Here is an 18561-nt window from a genome sequence, read left to right as displayed (position 1 = left end):
CGCATCTGCTGGCCATACTCCAGTGTTTTTTCAAACTTTCTTACGGTTTTGACCGTTGGATCGGTTTTGGGTCGCGTCTGTCCGAAGAAGTCTATAAATAGACCTCTTCGGATTAGACAGGATATATATATATTGAAAACAGAGAACTTCTATTCTCCGGTTTTGCTGTTTTTCTTTCATCAACGGGCTTGCTGCATATGATTCTGGGTTCGAAAGCTTCTTTGATCCGTGCAAATCATTGAGGCAGAAGGAACAGTGCGAGAGGCTGTTGTATCTCAGGAGTAGAAGCCATCCAAGCCTAGTGCACTGTAAGGCGGCGAAATCTACTTCAAGGAAAGTGACCAACATACCAGCTCAGCATTCGGGTTCCATTTTTCCACTTTCTCTATTTATTTTCTGTAAGCCTATTTCTGCCTATTATTGTTGAAGTAGAGTATTATAGATTTAAAATTTTCTGGGACAGTATATTCCCAACATTCTTGAAGTAGATTTCTCCTACATATAATAGGCTAGTACTTAGAGTTACCCCAATGGCCAATGCAAGTGACCCGGTTCCTCCTGAAAAATTTAATGGAAATAACTTTAAGCGTTGGAGACAGAAGATGGAAATCTTCTTAACCACACTTGGGTTATTTTCCATAATCTTTGACTCTCCTCCAAATGAGGAAGAGAATGAACCAGCTAGAACTTGTAATTTGGAGGAATTTAAGAAGAAAGACTACCTGTGTAGGGGAAGGATTCTGTCCTATCTTACTGATCCCCTTTTTGATGTCTACTGCACTTTTAAAACCTCCAAGGAGATTTGGGATGATCTTAATAAGAAATATGGTATCCAAGATGCCGGAATGGACAAGTATGCTGCTAGTCAATTCCTGTCTTATAAGATGGTTGACACCAAGCCCGTAGTTGATCAAGCCCATGAGTTAACAGTGATTTATCATGAATTAGGCTTAAGGGGAATGGGAATAACTGAGAGCCTTCAAGTTGCTTGTACCATTGACAAGCTCCCACCTTCTTGGAAAGACTTTGGGTTATCCCTGAAACATAAAACCGAGGATATGACAATGAAAACTCTATTGTCTGCCATTAGGATCCAAGAACAACACCTTGAGAAAGATAATGAGCAACTCATGAATCCTGAGCTTCTAACCAAGGTGAACTTTGTAGAAGGCCAGAATAAGACCCATAAGTTCAAGAACTCCAAATTTGAAAAGGGTGGACCTAGAAACAAAAGAAAACCTATGAAGCCAAAACATCATATCAATAAGAATGATCGGAAGCCGATTTGCTACAATTGTGGGAAACTCGGTCATATGGCTCGAGTATGCCGGATGAAGAAGAAGAAGTATCAGAACTATGAACATGCGCCTTCTCAACCTGCAAATCCACAAACCAACATGGTGCTATCCAGTATTGGTCCTACTAGTACTGATGATCGGTATGTAACTTTAAGTCCAGAATTAAATTTGGCAATTTGCTCTACCGATTGGTTAGTGGATACAGGTGCGAATGTTCATATGTGTACTGATCATACCCTTTTTACTACTTATCAGGTCCGGAGTGGCCTAACAGTAACTATGGGGAACTCCACCTCGGCACGAGTGCTTGGAACTGGAAAAGTACTTCTAAGGCTTACGTCTGGAAATGTGCTTACACTATTTAATGTGTACCATGTGCCCGATGGAAGGAGGAATCTGATCAGTGGATCTCTTTTAAATAGGAGTGGTTATTCTTTGTTATTTCAATCTAAGAAAGTGATTATAACAAAGAATGGAACATTTGTAGGCAAAGGCTATGAGTGTGATGGCTTGTATGTAATAAATAATGTATCTTTGGATTTTTCTTCTGATAATAATAATAAAATTGTGCTTTCAATATGTTCTTCATCTCTTTGGCATGCTAGATTAGGACATGTGAATAATAATACTATAAAAGAATGATTAGCTGTTTATGCCTATGTTATTATGAAAAGAAAGGTGCAATTTGTGTTCAATCTAAACAACCTAGAAAACCAATTTAAAATAGTAAATAGAAATTCAACTTTATTAGAATTAATACATTCAGATGTATGTGATCTAAATAGAAACTTTGACTAAAGGGGGTAGAAGGTATTTCATTACCTTCATAGATGATTATTCTAGTATTGTCAAGTTTATTTAATGAAATCTAAAGATGAAAGCATTTGAGATGTTCAGACTTACAAATATTTAGTAGAAATCAACTTGACAAGAGAATAAAGATTCTCAGGTCAGATAGAGGAGGAGAATACACCTCTAATGACTTGAATGAATTCTCTGTAGAGTTAATAGAATTTACATGAAGTTAACCTCTATTCACCTCAGTCTAATGGAGTGGCTGAAAGGAAAAATAGGACTTGCATGATATGGTAAGATCTTTGCTTGCAACTCAGGTTTACCTGAGGTTTGGTGGGGGGAAGCAATGCTTTCTGCATGTTTTTGCTTAATAGGGTTCTATTTAAAGGTTCTAATAAATCTCTTATGAACTTTGGAAAGGAAGAAACCTAACCTAAATTTTGTAAAAGTTTGGGGTTGTTTGGCTAGGTTAATATTCCTTTAATCAAGAAAAGAATTAGGACCTAATACTTTTGATGCTGTGTTTCTTGGTTATTCTCTTAATAGCGTTACTTATAGGTTCTTAGTCATTAGTTCTGATATTAATGGCATAGATAAGACTATATATTGATCTAAATGTTCTTTCTTTGAAGACATTTTTCCATTTAAGGATAAATAGAAAAGCATTTGATCTAATGATGCATCTTGTAGTTCGCATCTAATTCTCTAATTATTCTAATAATGAAAATGAAAATGAACTTAATGATATTTGAACTTGGTAAAGGGAAAAGAATTAGGAAAAAGAAAGATTTTGGATCTGATTTCTATACTTTTATGGTTGAAGATGATCCTAAAACTTATAAAGATGCTATGAACTCATTAGATTCTATGTTTTGGAAGGAAGCTATTAATAGTGAAATGAATTCACTTATGACTAATAAAATGGTTTTTAACTGACTTACCACCTGGTAGTAAGGCTATAGGTTGTAAATGGATATTTAAGAAGAAATTAAGACCTGATGGTTCTATTGAAAATATAAAGCAAGATTAGTTGCTAAAGCTTTTCTCAGAAAGAGGGTATTGACTACTTTGATACATATTCTCCTGTGACTAGGATAACCACAATTCGTACTTTAATTGCACTGGCTTCAATCCATTAATTTGATAATTCATCAATGGATGTCAAGACTGCTTCCTTCATGGTGATTTAGAGGAAGAGATCTATATGAATCAGCCAGAGGGATATGTGGCTCAAGGACAGGAAAGAAAAGTTTGTAGGTTAGTCAAATCCCTCTATGGTTTAAAACAAGCTCCTAAGCAATGGCATAGGAAATTTGATAAAATAATTGTTTCTTATGGCTTTAAAGCAAATGAATCAGATAAGTGCTTATATTCAAGTTAGAAATGATTCATGTATTATCTTGTGTTTATATTGATGATATTTTAATTTTTGGTATGATATGAATATGGTGATGATATCAAAACTTTCTTATCTAATAATTTTGATATGAAAGATTTAGGTCAGGCAGAGGTAATTCTTGGTAACAGGATTACCAGAATACCTGATGTATAATCTTTGATCAATCAATATATTGAGAAAATATTGAAGAAATTTGATAAGTACAACTGTAAACCAGTGAGTACACCTTATGAGCATGGTTTGAACTTGAAGTGCAATAAAGGTGATCCAGTGGCCCCAAGAGAAATATGCTCAAATTATTGGGACACTGATGTATGTTTGCAAATACAAATAGACCTGACATTTCTTATGTTATAGGAAAGCTCAGTAGGTTTAATAGTTGCCCTAGTCTTAGTCACTGGGAAGCACTGGATAGAGTACTTAGATACTTGAGAGGTACCATGTATTATGGTTTACATTACTCAAGATTTCCCACTGTACTTGAAGGATGCAGTGATGCTAGTTGGATCACTGATTCAGTGAACCGAAAAGGAACTAGTGGATACATATTCATGTTGGATGGTGCAGCTGTTGCTTGGAGATCATCCAAACAAACTGTGATCACAAGATCCACTATGGTTGAACGATTGGCAAGCGGTGTGAACGGAATTCCGTCTGAGCTGCCTTGGTTGATGTTGATTGTGCTCCACCTTCCACCGGGAAACCTGCAAGCCAGCCTCGCACCACCACTGGGGTAGTGGGGGCCCTCCGACGATCAAGTCAGAGGAGATTGGAGGAGGAAGAGAGATGATAATAGCAAGCAAGAGAGTGCTCTAGAAGATATTGCTTACCCCCCCTTCTCCCCCAGCCGCATATATACCTGGCTGGGGGGTCTCTCAGGGGGGTTTGCCATCGTGGGGCGCGATGGAGTGGCCACTGACATGGCCGTTACAGGGCGTCGTGGAGCAGCGCTGGGTACGGCCATGACAGGGGTAGTGGAGTTCCGCTTTGTACGGCTGATACAGGAGATCGTGGAACAGCATCGGATACAGCCGTTGCAGGGAGTAGTGGAGCAGGAGGCCTCGGCGTGCCTCTGGGAAGCAGCCTGTCGTTATCAAGAGATCTCCGACTCGGGGTCGGAGTGCTGGATCAGGGGGCAGCCGACTCGGGGTCGGGCTGCGGTGCTGAGGATATCCGACTTGGGGTCGGATTGCTAGATTAAGGGGCAGCCGACTCGGGGTCGGGCTGCGAAGCCGAAGATGTCCGACTCGGGGCCGGACTGCTGGATCGAAGGGCAGCCGACTCGAGGTCGGGCTGTGGAGCCGAAGATGTCCGACTCGGGGTCGGATTGCTGGATCAAAGGACAGCCGTAGTCTTCATGGGCGCGCGTGCCGGTCACGTGGAGCATGGCGGCTTAGTTCCCCGTAACAGTAGCCCCCCACTTCCGAGCCTGGAACCAGAAGGGGAACGGGTGAAGGGAGTGATGCTTCGAGATTGCCGCCATCCCTCGGAGAGGCGTGCGCGCTTCGAGCTTCCCGCCTTCTTTATGGCGTATGGCGGTTGTTGCTGACCTGGCAGTCTGAGGATTTCGGCGGACATCCTTCCTTAATGGTGTCGATTCGCCTTTGGGCGCGAGCGACCCTTCGGCGGCCAGACGTCCTCTGGCGTCATCGAGGCATCACCCGCCTTTCCGCCTATTTAACCGGGGCCCTCCCCGTCCGTCTTCCTCTTTTTTTTCTTTTTAACTCTTGGCAGCGTCTTGCCGACTCCTGACTCTCGAAGTTCTTCCGGCCCTAAGCCAGGAATCCGAGGGTTAGGCCTCAGGAAATTCTTCCGGCGCTAAGCCAGGCGTCCGAGGGTTAGGCCTCAGGAAATTCTTCCGGCGCTAAGCCAGGCATCCGAGGGTTAGGCCTCAGGAAATTCTTCCGGCGCTAAGCCAGGCGTCCGAGGGTTAGGCCTCAGGAAATTCTTCCGGCGGTAAGCCAGGCGTCCGAGGGTTAGGCCTCAGGAAATTCTTCCGGCGCTAAGCCAGGCGTCCGAGGGTTAGGCCTCAGGAAATTCTTCCGGCGCTAAGCCAGGCATCCGAGGGTTAGGCCTCAGGAAATTCTTCCGGCACTAAGCCAGGCATCCGAGGGTTAGGCCTCAGGAAATTCTTCCGGCACTAAGCCAGGCATCCGAGGGTTAGGCCTCAGGAAATTTTCCGGCACTAAGCCAGGCATCCGAGGATTAGGCCTCAGGAAATTCCTCCGGCACTAAGCCAGGCATCCGAGGGTTAGGCCTCAGGAAATTCCGCTCGTCGGTCGGCCAAGGCTGGCGCAAGCCGAGGCGACCGGTCGGGGCTTCAGGCTAGTCTGGTCCGGGATGGTCATCGGGTTAGCCTGGCATCCGAGGGCCGAGCCTCGTGAGATTCCGCTCGTTGGTCGGCCGAGGCTGGCGCAAGCCAAGGCGACCGGTCGGGGCTTCAGGCTAGTCTGCTCTCGGGATGATCATCGGGTTAGCCTGGCATCCAAGGGCCGAGCCTCGGGAAATTCCGCTCGTTGGTCGGCCAAGGCTGGCGCAAGCCGAGGCGACCGGTCGGGGCTTCAGGCTAGTCTGCTCCCGGGATGATCATCGGGTTAGCCTGGTATCCAAGGGCCGAGCCTCGGGAGATTCCGCTCGTTGGTCGGCCGAGGCGACCGGTCGGGCTTCAGGCTAGTCTGCTCCCGGGATGATCATCGGGTTAGCCTGGCATCCAAGGGCCGAGCCTCGGAAAATTCCGCTCGTTGGTCGGCCAAGGCTGGCGCAAGCCGAGGCGACCGGTCGGGGCTTCAGGCTAGTCTGCTCCCGGGATGATCATCGGGTTAGCCTGGCATCCAAGAGTTTGTCTACCTCCTGGTCGACCACCCGGATCCGATCCGGGGCACAGTGTCTCTTCTTCTGCTTTACTGGTCGGTGGGTCGGGTCGACGTTGAGGGCGTGAGAAATGACCTCCGGGTCGATCCCAGGTACATCGGCCGCCGACCAGGCAAATACATCAGCATTGGCTCGGAGGAATTCCACTAACCTGAGCCGAGCTTCCGAGTCGAGGTTGGCACCAACCCGGACCGTACGGTCCGGGCGACCCTCTTCAAGGGGAACTTCGATCACACCCTCGGCCGGCTCCCCGTGCCGCAAAGCCACCTCGTCTCTGGCGTCAAGGGACTCGACGCTTAGGGCCTCCACGGGCTTCTTCCTTTGAGAGTTGCTAGGAAACATTGCCGCGCGGTCGGTTGGTCACCTCGGACCTCTCCAATCCCGGCCGCCGTGGGGAACCGCATTAAAAATGGTATGTAGAGACTACCGCGCGAAGGGCGTTCAGTCCGGGTCGTCCGAGGATAGCGTTGTAGGCCGAGGGAACACGGACGACCAAGAACCCGAGCCGCACCGTGGCTTCTGCGGGTGCAGCCCGCAGTCACAGGCAGCTCAATGACACCTTCGGCCGAGATAGCGTCCCAGTGAATCCTATGAGGGGGGTGGATGTTTTGAGCAACACTTGTCGGGACAAGCTCATCTTTTGGAAGGCCTCGTAAAACAAAATATCAGCTGAGCTTCCACTATCCACAAGAACACGCCTTACATCATAGTTCGCCATAGTGAGGGAGATCACCATGGCATCATCATGGGGGGTCTGAACCCCCTTTACATCCTCATCACAAAAGGTGATTACATTTCCGACCCGCTGCCTCTTCGCGACGGCCACCCTGATGCTTCCACGAGCCCCCTGCGTTTCTCACGGGCCGAGAGCAGCCCCCAGTGATGGTGTGGATTACGCCCGCGACGGGTCGATTCTGCTCTCGAGGCTCCTGAGGGGCCGGGTCGGCCGAACGCGGGTCTGCGGGGGACGTCGGTCGTTTACATATCGACCGAGACGCCCTCGGCGGATGAGAGCCTCGATCTTGTCCCGAAGCTGGAAGCAGTCTTCGGTGTCGTGGCCGTGGTCTCGGTGGTACTCACAGTACGCCCGAGAGGGCCTCCTACCAGGGATCTTCTTCATCTGTCTCGGGACCGGGAGGTCCTCTCGCCCTTGATTTCCATGAGGATCTGGGCCGGGGAGTCAGGAGAGGAGTGTACCGGTTGAAACGTCGGGGCGGAGAACGAGGGCGTAGGGCGCCGTGGTTCCTCGCCGGCGACGGGCTTCTGCGCCGACGTTGAGGCGTCGGGCTCCTCCTCTGGGGTGCCTCTTTTCGCCTTTTCTTCCCGAGCTTTAGAGGGGCCTCGGCGGCCTCCTTGTTCCGGTGGGCGGCTGCCTCCTCGGCGTCTGCATACTGGTTCGCCCGAGACAACAGCTCCGGAAAGCTCCGCGGCAGGCGTTTGTCCAGGGAGAAGGTGAGTCTGCCCTTCCGGAAGCCACGCTTCAGGGCTGAGAGAGCCACCTCCTGGCTCAGGTTCCGGACCTCCAATGTAGCCTTGTTGAAGTGGGTAAGGTAATCCCGCAGGCTTTCTCCCTCGTTTTGCCGGACATCAAGAGGGAGTCGGAAACCAATCGCCGCCGGCTACTGACGGCGAAATGGCTGATGAAGAGGCGAGTGAACTGGTCAAAGGACTGGATAGAGTCAGCCTCCAGGCCGGCGAACCACGCCCTGGCTGGGCCACGGAGGGTCGCCGGGAAGGCCTTGCAGAGGAGGGGATCTGATGCTCCATGGAGGAGCATAAGAGTCCTGAAACTCTCCACGTGATCCCGCGGGTCCGCCGCCCCGTCATAGGGCTCGATCGCCGGCATTTTGAATCCCGGCGAATTTGGGGTCCGCAGGATCCTCGAGGCAAGCGCGGTTGGGAGGAGATCTCCAAGTCGGCGAAGGGATCTTTAGAGTGGCCCTTCAGGACCTGGAGTTGTCGGTGGAGATCGTCCACCCGCCGGTCCAGGGAGGCGACCGATGGGTGGGAGACAAGGAGCACCGAGAGGGGACCGACTGGAGCGCGGGTTCCTTGAGGACTGGGGGGTCTGGGAACGCGCCCGGGCCCGCTCTCGTACCCCGCGCAGCTTCGGTGGGACGGTCCGGCAGAATGGACCGTGCTCGAGAATCTTCTCTCGGCCGGCGCTCCTCCCCATGGGAGAGGAAGGAGCGCGGGTTAAGGAGGACAGGTGAGCGCTCAGGGAGCAGCGGCTCCTGGGCCCGCTGCGGCGCTCGAGACATCACACCCTGCAGGTTCTGCACCGCCTCCGCGAGGGTGCGGACCTGCTGGGCTAACTGGTCGAACTGAGCGGCTTCGACCATCTGAATCGGGGGTGGAACGGTGGAGTGTTGCTGAGAATGTGTTGGAGACGCAGCGGCCTCCCGGCCGGAGGCGCGAGAGGCCCGCGACCGGGGCATTGGAAGCTCCACGACCACCTCGCGTGCCATTACGATCGCTCTAAGATTCGGCCCTCCTTCTAGCGCCAACTGTTGCTGGTGGTCCAAACCGAGAACGATTGGCACAGCGGTGTGAACGGGATTCCGTCTGAGCTGCCTTGGTGATGTTGATTGTGCTCCACCTTCCACCGGGAAACCTGCAAGCCAGCCTCGCACCACCACTGGGGTAGTGGGGGCCCTCCGACGATCAAGTCAGAGGAGATTGGAGGAGGAAGAGAGATGATAATAGCAAGCAAGAGAGTGCTCTGGAAGATATTGCTTACCCCCCCTTCTCCCCCCAGCCGCATATATACCTGGCTGGGGGGTCTCTCAGGGGGGTTTGCCATCGTGGGGCGCGATGGAGTGGCCACTGACATGGCCGTTACAGGGCGTCGTGGAGCAGCGCTGGTACGGCCATGACAAGGCGTAGTGGAGTTCCGCTTTGTACGGCTGATACAGGAGATCGTGGAACAGCATCGGATACAGCCGTTGCAGGGAGTAGTGGAGCAGGAGGCCTCGGCGTGCCTCTGGGAAGCAGCCTGTCGTTATCAAGAGATCTCCGACTCGGGGTCGGAGTGCTGGATCAGGGGGCAGCCGACTCGGGGTCGGGCTGCGGTGCTGAGGATATCCGACTTGGGGTCGGATTGCTAGATTAAGGGGCAGCCGACTCGGGGTCGGGCTGCGAAGCCGAAGATGTCCGACTCGGGGCCGGACTGCTGGATCGAAGGGCAGCCGACTCGAGTCGGGCTGTGGAGCCGAAGATGTCCGACTCGGGTCGGATTGCTGGATCAAAGGACAGCCGTAGTCTTCATGGGCACGCGTGCCGGTCACGTGGAGCATGGGGCTTAGTTCCCCCGTAACAGATACATATTCATGTTGGTGGTGCAGCTGTTGCTTGAGATCATCCAAACAAACTGTGATCACAAGATCCACTATGGAGGCTGAGATTGTAGCCTTAGATTCTGCAAGTCAAGAAGCAGAATGGTTTAAGAATCTTATGTCTGAAATACCTATTATGGAAAGCCTATACCTGCTATCTCTTTGTTATGTGATAATGAAGCTGCAATTAATACTTGTAGAAATACTGAGTATAACAAGAGAAACAGAAGACACATTAGTGTGAGACATAAGACTATTAGATACCTAATTAAAAATGGTATCATAACTTTGGAATTTGTTGGATCTAAAGATAACCTAGCAGATCCTTTAACTAAAGGACTGGCTAGAAGCAAAGTCATAGAAATCAAAGGGATGGGATTGAAACCCATAAGGAATCATTGACAATGGCAACCCAACCTATTCTGACTGGAGATCCCAAGACGAAAGGTTCAACGGGAAAAACAAGTTGTTTAATGATTAGTTAGCACTATAATAAATGACTTTATGTCATTTAGTCTCTCCCTGTGATATGAGTGCTAAATACAGCAGAGGTATACGGAAGAGTTTAAAACTCTGAATGAGTCCGAGACTATGGCAAGGTGTGCTGCGAGCACATTTGGGGACTCACCTATGTGAGTGTGACTGTGTGGCCGCAGTCTATGGGAATAAGGGTTTAACCCTAGAGCACTCATGAAATGAGATATTGGTGCATAAGGCCAGAAAAAGCACCACCTATAATGAACCCGTATTTGCATTTGTCATGGGTGAAGTATATAGAAATCTGAACCAAAGGATTTGGTTCAAAGCTTTTTAGCTACCACTATACCTTTCAGATGAAAATATACTTTCACTAGGTAAAGGTTCAAAGCCGCAAGCTACCTTTATTGAAGTCGTGACATAAACAAGCCCGGTTTGACTATTTTTTATTTTATAAGTTTTGAAAACATTTTAATCAGGTGGGGGAATGTTAGATTTTTATTAAATAATGATTAAAGTTTTCATACTTAAAATATATATATTATACATATATGTTAATAAGGGAGTTTGGCTTGGTGGTTGGTGTGTTGTTTGGGTGGGGATGAGATAACAGGTTCGATTCCCATTCCCTCCTTTTTATTTCTATTACGTAAAGCTTGGTTTTCTTGTGCTCGTTGGGATGTTCCCTCCTTGTCCGAGCCGAGCTCGGTTCTCTTATGCTCGTTGGGCCTGTGCTTGTCGAGCCGAGGTTCTCTGCAGCGAGCTGGGCCTGTGCTTGTCCGAGCCGAGGTTCTCTGCAGTCGAGCTTGTCCGAGCCGAGGTTCTCTGCAGCCGAGCTGTGCCTGTGCTTGTCCGAGCGAAGGTTCTTTGCGCATGTGCTTGTGCTCGCTGGGCCCTGCCCCTGCTCGTCCGAGGTTCTGTGCGCCTGTGCTCGTCCGACCCACCTCAACTAAAGCGCGAAGAGCCGAGGCCGAGGTCGGACCACAGCTGTGATGAGCCAGAGGAGCCGAGGTCGGACAACGGGTACGATGAGCCAAGAGGTGCGTGGGCCGTGCCTCGCACCCATAGCATGAGGAGCCACGTCGCTTCCTCGTTAGCACCTCTTCGCAACCAACCTCGCATCCGCTGGCCATACTCCCAGTGTTTTTCAAACTTTCTTACCGGTTTTGACCGTTGGATCGGTTTTTGGGTCGCGTCTGTCCCGAAGAAGTCTATAAATAGACCTCTTCGGATTAGACAGGATTATATATAATTGAAAACAGAGAACTTCTATTCTCCCGGTTTTGCTGTTTTTCTTTCAATCAACGGGCTTGCTGCATACTGATTCTAGGTTCGAAAGCTTCTTTGATCCGTGCAAATCATTGAGGCAGAAGGAACAGTGCGAGAGGCTGTTGTATCTCAGGAGTAGAACGCCATCCAAGCCTAGTGCACTGTAAGGCGGCGAAATCTACTTCAAGGAAAGTGACCAACATACCACGCTCAGCATCTCGGGTTCCATTTTTTACTTTCTCTATTTATTTTCTGTAAGCCTATTTCTGCCTATTATTTGTTGAAGTAGAGTATTATAGATTTAAAATTTTCTGGGACAGTATTTTTCCAACACTCATGTATCCTGATTCAAAAGGTAATTAAAATTAGTAACTAGTTTAGCTGGTATATGTGCATAATATCCATTATTCCTTTCTTTAGTCTAAGCTAGGATTGAGATTGAGTGTTGTCTAAAATTTAAGAATTATCTATAGGTACCAAAGCAAACCCAATAAACATTAAATACCTCAAGCAGGAAACAAATATACTTGTGCTCGTCACTTAGATTATTAACTTACCAGTTGCTAGTGCTTTGTACAAGCAATGCATGTAAAACCCTGCAGTCCTAGTTATTTCTGTTCTATCAATTTCTGTAGAGCCCCACATGTCACTTTCAGCATCCCAAAACATTTTCCGTAGAGCATTAGACAAGGTGGGATTTTCAAATTAGCAATGACATAATTCGCTAATGAAAGTGAATCACCAACTGTAAGTTCTTTATTTAATTTACTCCGACAACAAGAAAAGGAGGTTGATATTCTCTCAACCTTTGGCTTTTGGCTTGATAAATCCATTAAATAAGTTATCAATAGTGAACAATTTTTTTTTTTTATACAACGGCAGCTCACACTCGTTGGGCATGGGTGCAGCCAATAAATCAGAAAAAGAAGATAACACAAGAAATGAGGCACTGACGCATGGTCGCCCAGGAAGTCTTCAGAATGGTGGCGCAAATGAGGTCACCTAGTCATTCACGCTATTCCTCTCCTTGTAGACATGTGTGGCCCACGATAGACCATCATTGTCTAAAAGTCTGCGAACATCGCGTAGCAGCAGGCTCGAACTCGCGTCGAGACCTCGGCCTCGTATCCATTCAATCATCGTGGCCGAGTCTCCCTCGAGCATAATACAATCCACTCCTAGTATCTGCCTCGCATAGGTAACTCCTTCCAAGCAGCATTGAGTTCAGCACAGACCACAAACGTGTCGAAAATCCACCAATCCCCTGTCGTAACCAGTCTAGCCCCTGCAATCCCTGATGACGAAGCCCAACCTCCAGTACACCTCCTTCGCCAACATTGTCGTCGAAGTTCACCTTGAGATAATTGTTAAAAAGAACTTGATCTTGGCTTATTATTTGGATGTCCGATTCTATGAAATTGGAAAACTATGTCAAAGCCAAGCTCTCTCTCAGGGCTCAACAAGTTAATGGATCAAGATTCAAAACTGAAGATCAGTTGTCTTGCAAACATAATTATAAGCTCAAGTTTTCTCAAAAACAAATAAATTTAACTGTTCTAGCTTAACCTCGTAAGTCAAGTTTGAATACATATAGTATACACTCTTTATACAAGTCTAATCCAAGTCCACAAACCATTTTAGCTCCGTTTGATTTATTTGTAGCCCTTGTCACAGATTTAGACGAGATGGGCTAAAGAATCTTAGGGACCTCGCTTATCTAGGAGTCTAGAACATATATACCTCCTAAAAATCTCTCATTCTTACCTTTGAGAAGGAATAAGATGACTAATTTATGATTCAGTAAGAAAGATACGTGAAGTGCACGTTGCTTTGTTGGTCTTGGAGTTATGTATAAAATTTATTCAAAGAATGCTTGCATGGTCACGGTCAGACAAGAGGTCGTTGTATTTATTGTTGTAACATGATTACTTTTCCGTCAGATTAGCCATATATCTCTTTCCCTCTCGCAGCTGGTTGCCGTATACATTCCTAAAACCTAAGCCGCCTTCTCCGGAATCTGGATAGGAGACAAAATGGGGAAAAGAATAAACGACAATTGGAATACCATAAACTAGGGGTGTAATGACATTTAAAAATCAGATAATCTAATATGATTATTTTACAACAATTAAATATGGATCCAAATTAAGTTTTTATGATTTTATTTCATCAAATTTGAATTCTATATATGTAGTCAAATATCATAAAACAAACTATATATATATATATATATATATTATATATATATATATATATATATATATAATTTTTTAGCTACATGATTTTTTTGAAATTTTTTACATGTACACCTACCTAAATATACAATTTATATAAATACCCTCATAAAATTACTATTTACATGTATATCCTTCTTCTTCTTTTTTTGCACACATATCATTTAACGTCGTTAAAAAATAAATGGCTTAAAATTAAAATGACTGAAATATCTTTATAGGCAGATATGCAAAAAAAAGTTATATGGGTATACACGCAAATAGAACTTTATGAGGATATTCGTGCAATTTCTTATATTTAGAAGAGTATACATTCTAAAAATCTATTTAAAAAAGTAAACTTGGTTGAAATTTACCAAGTCTTTTATAATTCAGTTGGATCGATGAGTCAAAAAAAATATCGAGACACATTATCAATTTTTTTTAAAGGTCTTGATCAGTCAAATTAGAATATTCGGTAATCATTTTGGTAATACTATTCTTCATTTGATTTTGATATAATTATTATTATTGAATCTATGTCATCTTACATATTCTTCATTATTTTAAAAAGATTAAAGCATATCGAATTTAAATTAATTATATGATGCTTATATTACTAAAATATTTTTTAGCGATTTATAGATGCTAAGTTGTTATTTGTTTTTTAGGCGAAAATTTGGTAAAAGCAATATGATCTTATTCTATAAGAGTTGATATTAACATAATTTATTGGATTTGTAAAAGTATATGATTTATTGGATTTTGATATTTTTTTTGATTTTTTCAAAAAAGTGTATACCCTTCTAATATGTGTAATTGTACGAGTACCCATGCAAAGTTGCTATTTGCATGTATATCCATATAAAATTTTCTTTTTGCAGGTCTACTTGTAAGTGGTATTTTAGTCATTTTAATTTTAAATCATTTATTTTTTAATGGTGTTAGATAGTATGGGTACTGTTGTGGTTCAAATTTGGCCCGAGGGTGACCACGCCGGTGGAGTTGGAAGGAGAAGACGAAAGCCACCTCCTGCACGACGGCCGTGGACTTGCACAAAGCCTCACCAGTGTTTCCGATGAGGGCCCTCCGACAATCAAGTTAGAGTGGGTAAATTTGGTCCCGCTAAAAAATTCCTTAGAAGTTACCTGACCAATCTATTTATAGTCCCAGTGGAGAGGCCCGGGTGGCAGAGGCACTGTCGGCCCTCATCATGAGGAGGCGTGGCTCTTGAGCCGGATGGCGTGCAGCTCAGGCTGGTTGGTGGCGTGTAGTATTGTTCGTTCTTGAGAATGGTAGGGTATTGACAGTCACAGCATAGTATGGCCAAAGTAGTCAAGGTGTCGTCTGACTTTGGAAGGCCGGCTATGGAGACGTGGCATGATAGTGTTGTGATGTACGGCCACGTAGATGGCGTAGGCGCGCACATGGGTCGGTCGCTAGCGAGGCCGGGATCGTTAAAAGGTCGCATCCATGTGTTTTGACGAGGTCGGCTTGACGGGTGCTGAGAGTAGCTCGGCTTCTTGGATTCTGAGGTGTGCTCGGTGGAGCGCCCCGAGCTCGATGGTCGGGGGGCGTACTATTGGGGTAGGCACCCCGAGCTTGGTCGGGGCGGGTCGCGAATACTGGAGGCACCCCGAACTTGGTCAGGGGGAGTCGGCGAATATCTGAAGTTGGTGGAGCTTTTAGCGGAGTCCCGAAGTCGAGCTGACTCTGGGCTGAAGTGAAGATCAGCCGATTGGCGTTGACATTTATTGGGCCGAAACTGGGCGGCCTTTTAGTTGTGGCTGGACGATCCATTTTGCCCCCCCATCAGGTACGTATATAAAAAAAAGTAAAAGAAGATATACATGCAAAATAAGTATTTTAATAATGGTATGCATGTAAATTATAATTTTACGATGGTATTTATATAATTTTATATATTTTAGAGGGTATATATGCAAAAAAAATTCTTTTTTTTTCATATTCGAATTTACTTTTTTTTTTCGTACATGCTCTCCTTAACTCACGCTTGTTGCTATTTCATTCCAAAATCTCAACCTATGTTTAGATTTTAATTTTGTTCCAATGAAAGTAAAAATAAGTAGAAATTTAAGTTCAATTTTTTTTCTAAACCCACCATTCACTTCTCATAACTCCTTTGATGCTGCATGTACTGCAGCCTACTGTGATAAGAGCTCTCCCTAAAATTGTTAAGCTTTTGCTAGTAGGCCCATTAAAATCATGTACTAAATTGAAACTCGGAAAAACTCAAATCCGATCAATAATCGAGTTTGGATATGAGTTTGAAGCTTACTTATTGACCTGATTTGAACTCAATTTATCTTATCAACTCTAATGCGGATACAGAAAGCATTACTTATAACCCACTCATCAAGATGATGTGGATGAGAGAACCTTATCTTCTAACACCAAATTAGCATTGTCTAATAGGTGACCTGTTGATTTTTTCCAAATGTGGACAAGTTTTAAAGATAAAATGGCCGATTAGTCGTTCTCAAGATAGCACGCTTGTGCATGATGTGACATTGAAACATGAAAGGTCAAATTTCAATTCTACACTACAAATCTTTAATGACTTTGAAATTTGCAGAAATTTCTCATGGCTAGATGTTCCGTCTGATATTAGGAGAATCCTTTAGGGACCATGCGGAGTTGAACCCTTGAGCTAACTTTTTGACCTTCAAAATGGGCATCAAGAATTAGTAGCTGGATCCATCTTATAGTTGCATACTTGGACTTCTTTTTGGTTGGCTACATTTCTATTACGTTTTCAGACCATCCATACCATAAGTTTGCAAATATTCTTCTCATCTAGCTAAGCTACTGGCCGAAATTTTGACTCACAAACTTCACCATGCATTTTCATAAGATTAATAAAAAATAAGGAAAAAAGGACCGACTCGAAAAGAAAAGAACAATTTTCAACTCGAACTTCGATAATTATGCAGAGGTGAAGCTTGCTAAGGTGTACAATAATTATTTTAAAAATGTAAGAGGCTACAGTAACTTAACAATAGACGGATTGTTGGATTAGAAACTTTAGAAACAACTTTTTCTAATTATATTATCTCAACAGTATTACAACTTTTGTTTCCGTGGGAAGGGAGTACGTCCATATATAAATATAATAAGTAATAAATTAGCCTGAGTATAGCATCAAGTCGTAAAAGATATTTGCAGGCTTGTCTCCATTAACTGCAACGATGATAGTGCTTTATTCCCCTTCCATCAAATCCTCCAAATCTAGACGTCTAAAATGTTAAATTAGCTCCAACTAATTCAACAACTTGGACAAAGTTGGGGTCAGTAGAATAGCTTTTCTTTAAAAAACCTGGCCTTTGTTAGCTAATTATAGTTCCATATGGTAATATCCTATGATACACACACACAAAAAAAATTAGAAATTTTATATTTTAGAAATAATATTTTATACTTAAATACTATATCATACAGACCTATGTGTATACACATACATGCACGGATATATATACATGTATATAGACATATACACATGTATGAAATATTTAACAATAAATGTTTAACTATCAAATAACAAAGCAAAAAAATATATAATTACAGTGGCTGTCGTTGTATGAGGTTATTATTTATTTAAATTTATAAATATATCTTGTTATAGTTATTACTATTATTAAAAATTATTTTTTTAAGTTGCTGGCTGAGATTAGCAATATATTAAAGAAAAATAAAATGGGTAAACTTGTATCTAGAACCTTGAATTGATGATAGGATACGGAACAAGCATGTAAAAAAAATGTAGCAGCTGAATTGTTAAATCAACATGGTAATTTGACAATGCGACTAAGATTGTGAAAATCAGTCTATTTAAAGGGCACATTTCATGGCAATGATGGATGTGCCAATTTGTTTTAAACAAAAAGGAATCCATATAGCCAAATTGAGTGGTTAATTTTTCTCAAAAAATTATTTGGACAATAAAGTATCATCTAGTGCAATCATAGAAGTTCCTCCAAATTATGAAAGTAGCAAAATATATTAATTTAGGAAGCCATACTCACAACCGTTTTCTACCTTTGTCATCTATAAAAGCATTCATCCAAACTTGCCGCACAACCTTAAATGCATGGTAAATTGGGCTCAAAGCCGAATTTGGCCATACTCAAGTAAATTTCTACTTAGATCCGATTAAATCTATATTTTATAAAAAAAGAGATTATATATAAATGATCCAAACCGTTGAATATGATATTGTTTAAAAATGAAATATTATAACCTTCAAAAATTCCTAATATATGTATAAAATAATATATATATATATATGTAATTTAATATAATTTAAATTATTTAATTTTTGAACTATTTAATGTTTAGATTATGGATTTTAAATTATAATTTTTTAATTTGTAAGGTAATTCAAATTCAGTAGGTCATATTGAATGATTTGGATTGGAGCTAATGGGAATAAACCAACCCCACGTAAACTTTGACATGTAGTGGGGATACGCCTGACAATTCCGGACACCGAGCCTCCCCAGAGTACAGACCGCATCACGTGTCTCCGCACTCGTGTTCCGAGTCATGTCACGTGCCAAAACACGTGTGCTTTGCCGCCATGACCCAACCGTGTCTCACCACGTGCCCCTTAAGATCACGGAACCGCCATGTACGGACGTCGGCTCCTATTCCCATGTTCCGCAGGACCAAACTAAGCTAGTGCCATCCAGATTCCATTACACGCTGTATCGTTCGGCGCATTGGCCTCCTAACGTGTTCCCACCATCCACGGAGGGTGCATTATAAACGGGCGCATCGCTTCGCCGGACGTCAGCCGAAGCGAGTACGTGGGCTACGTGAACTCCTCATAGACACGTATTTATGCGGGACAGTTGTACAGGAAAAGTCGCAGTTTGGTTCGAAGG

This window comes from Phoenix dactylifera, chromosome 6 (assembly GCF_009389715.1).
Source record: "Phoenix dactylifera cultivar Barhee BC4 chromosome 6, palm_55x_up_171113_PBpolish2nd_filt_p, whole genome shotgun sequence".
In the NCBI taxonomy this organism is placed as follows: domain Eukaryota; kingdom Viridiplantae; phylum Streptophyta; class Magnoliopsida; order Arecales; family Arecaceae; genus Phoenix; species Phoenix dactylifera.
This window is presented reverse-complemented; position numbering follows the sequence as displayed.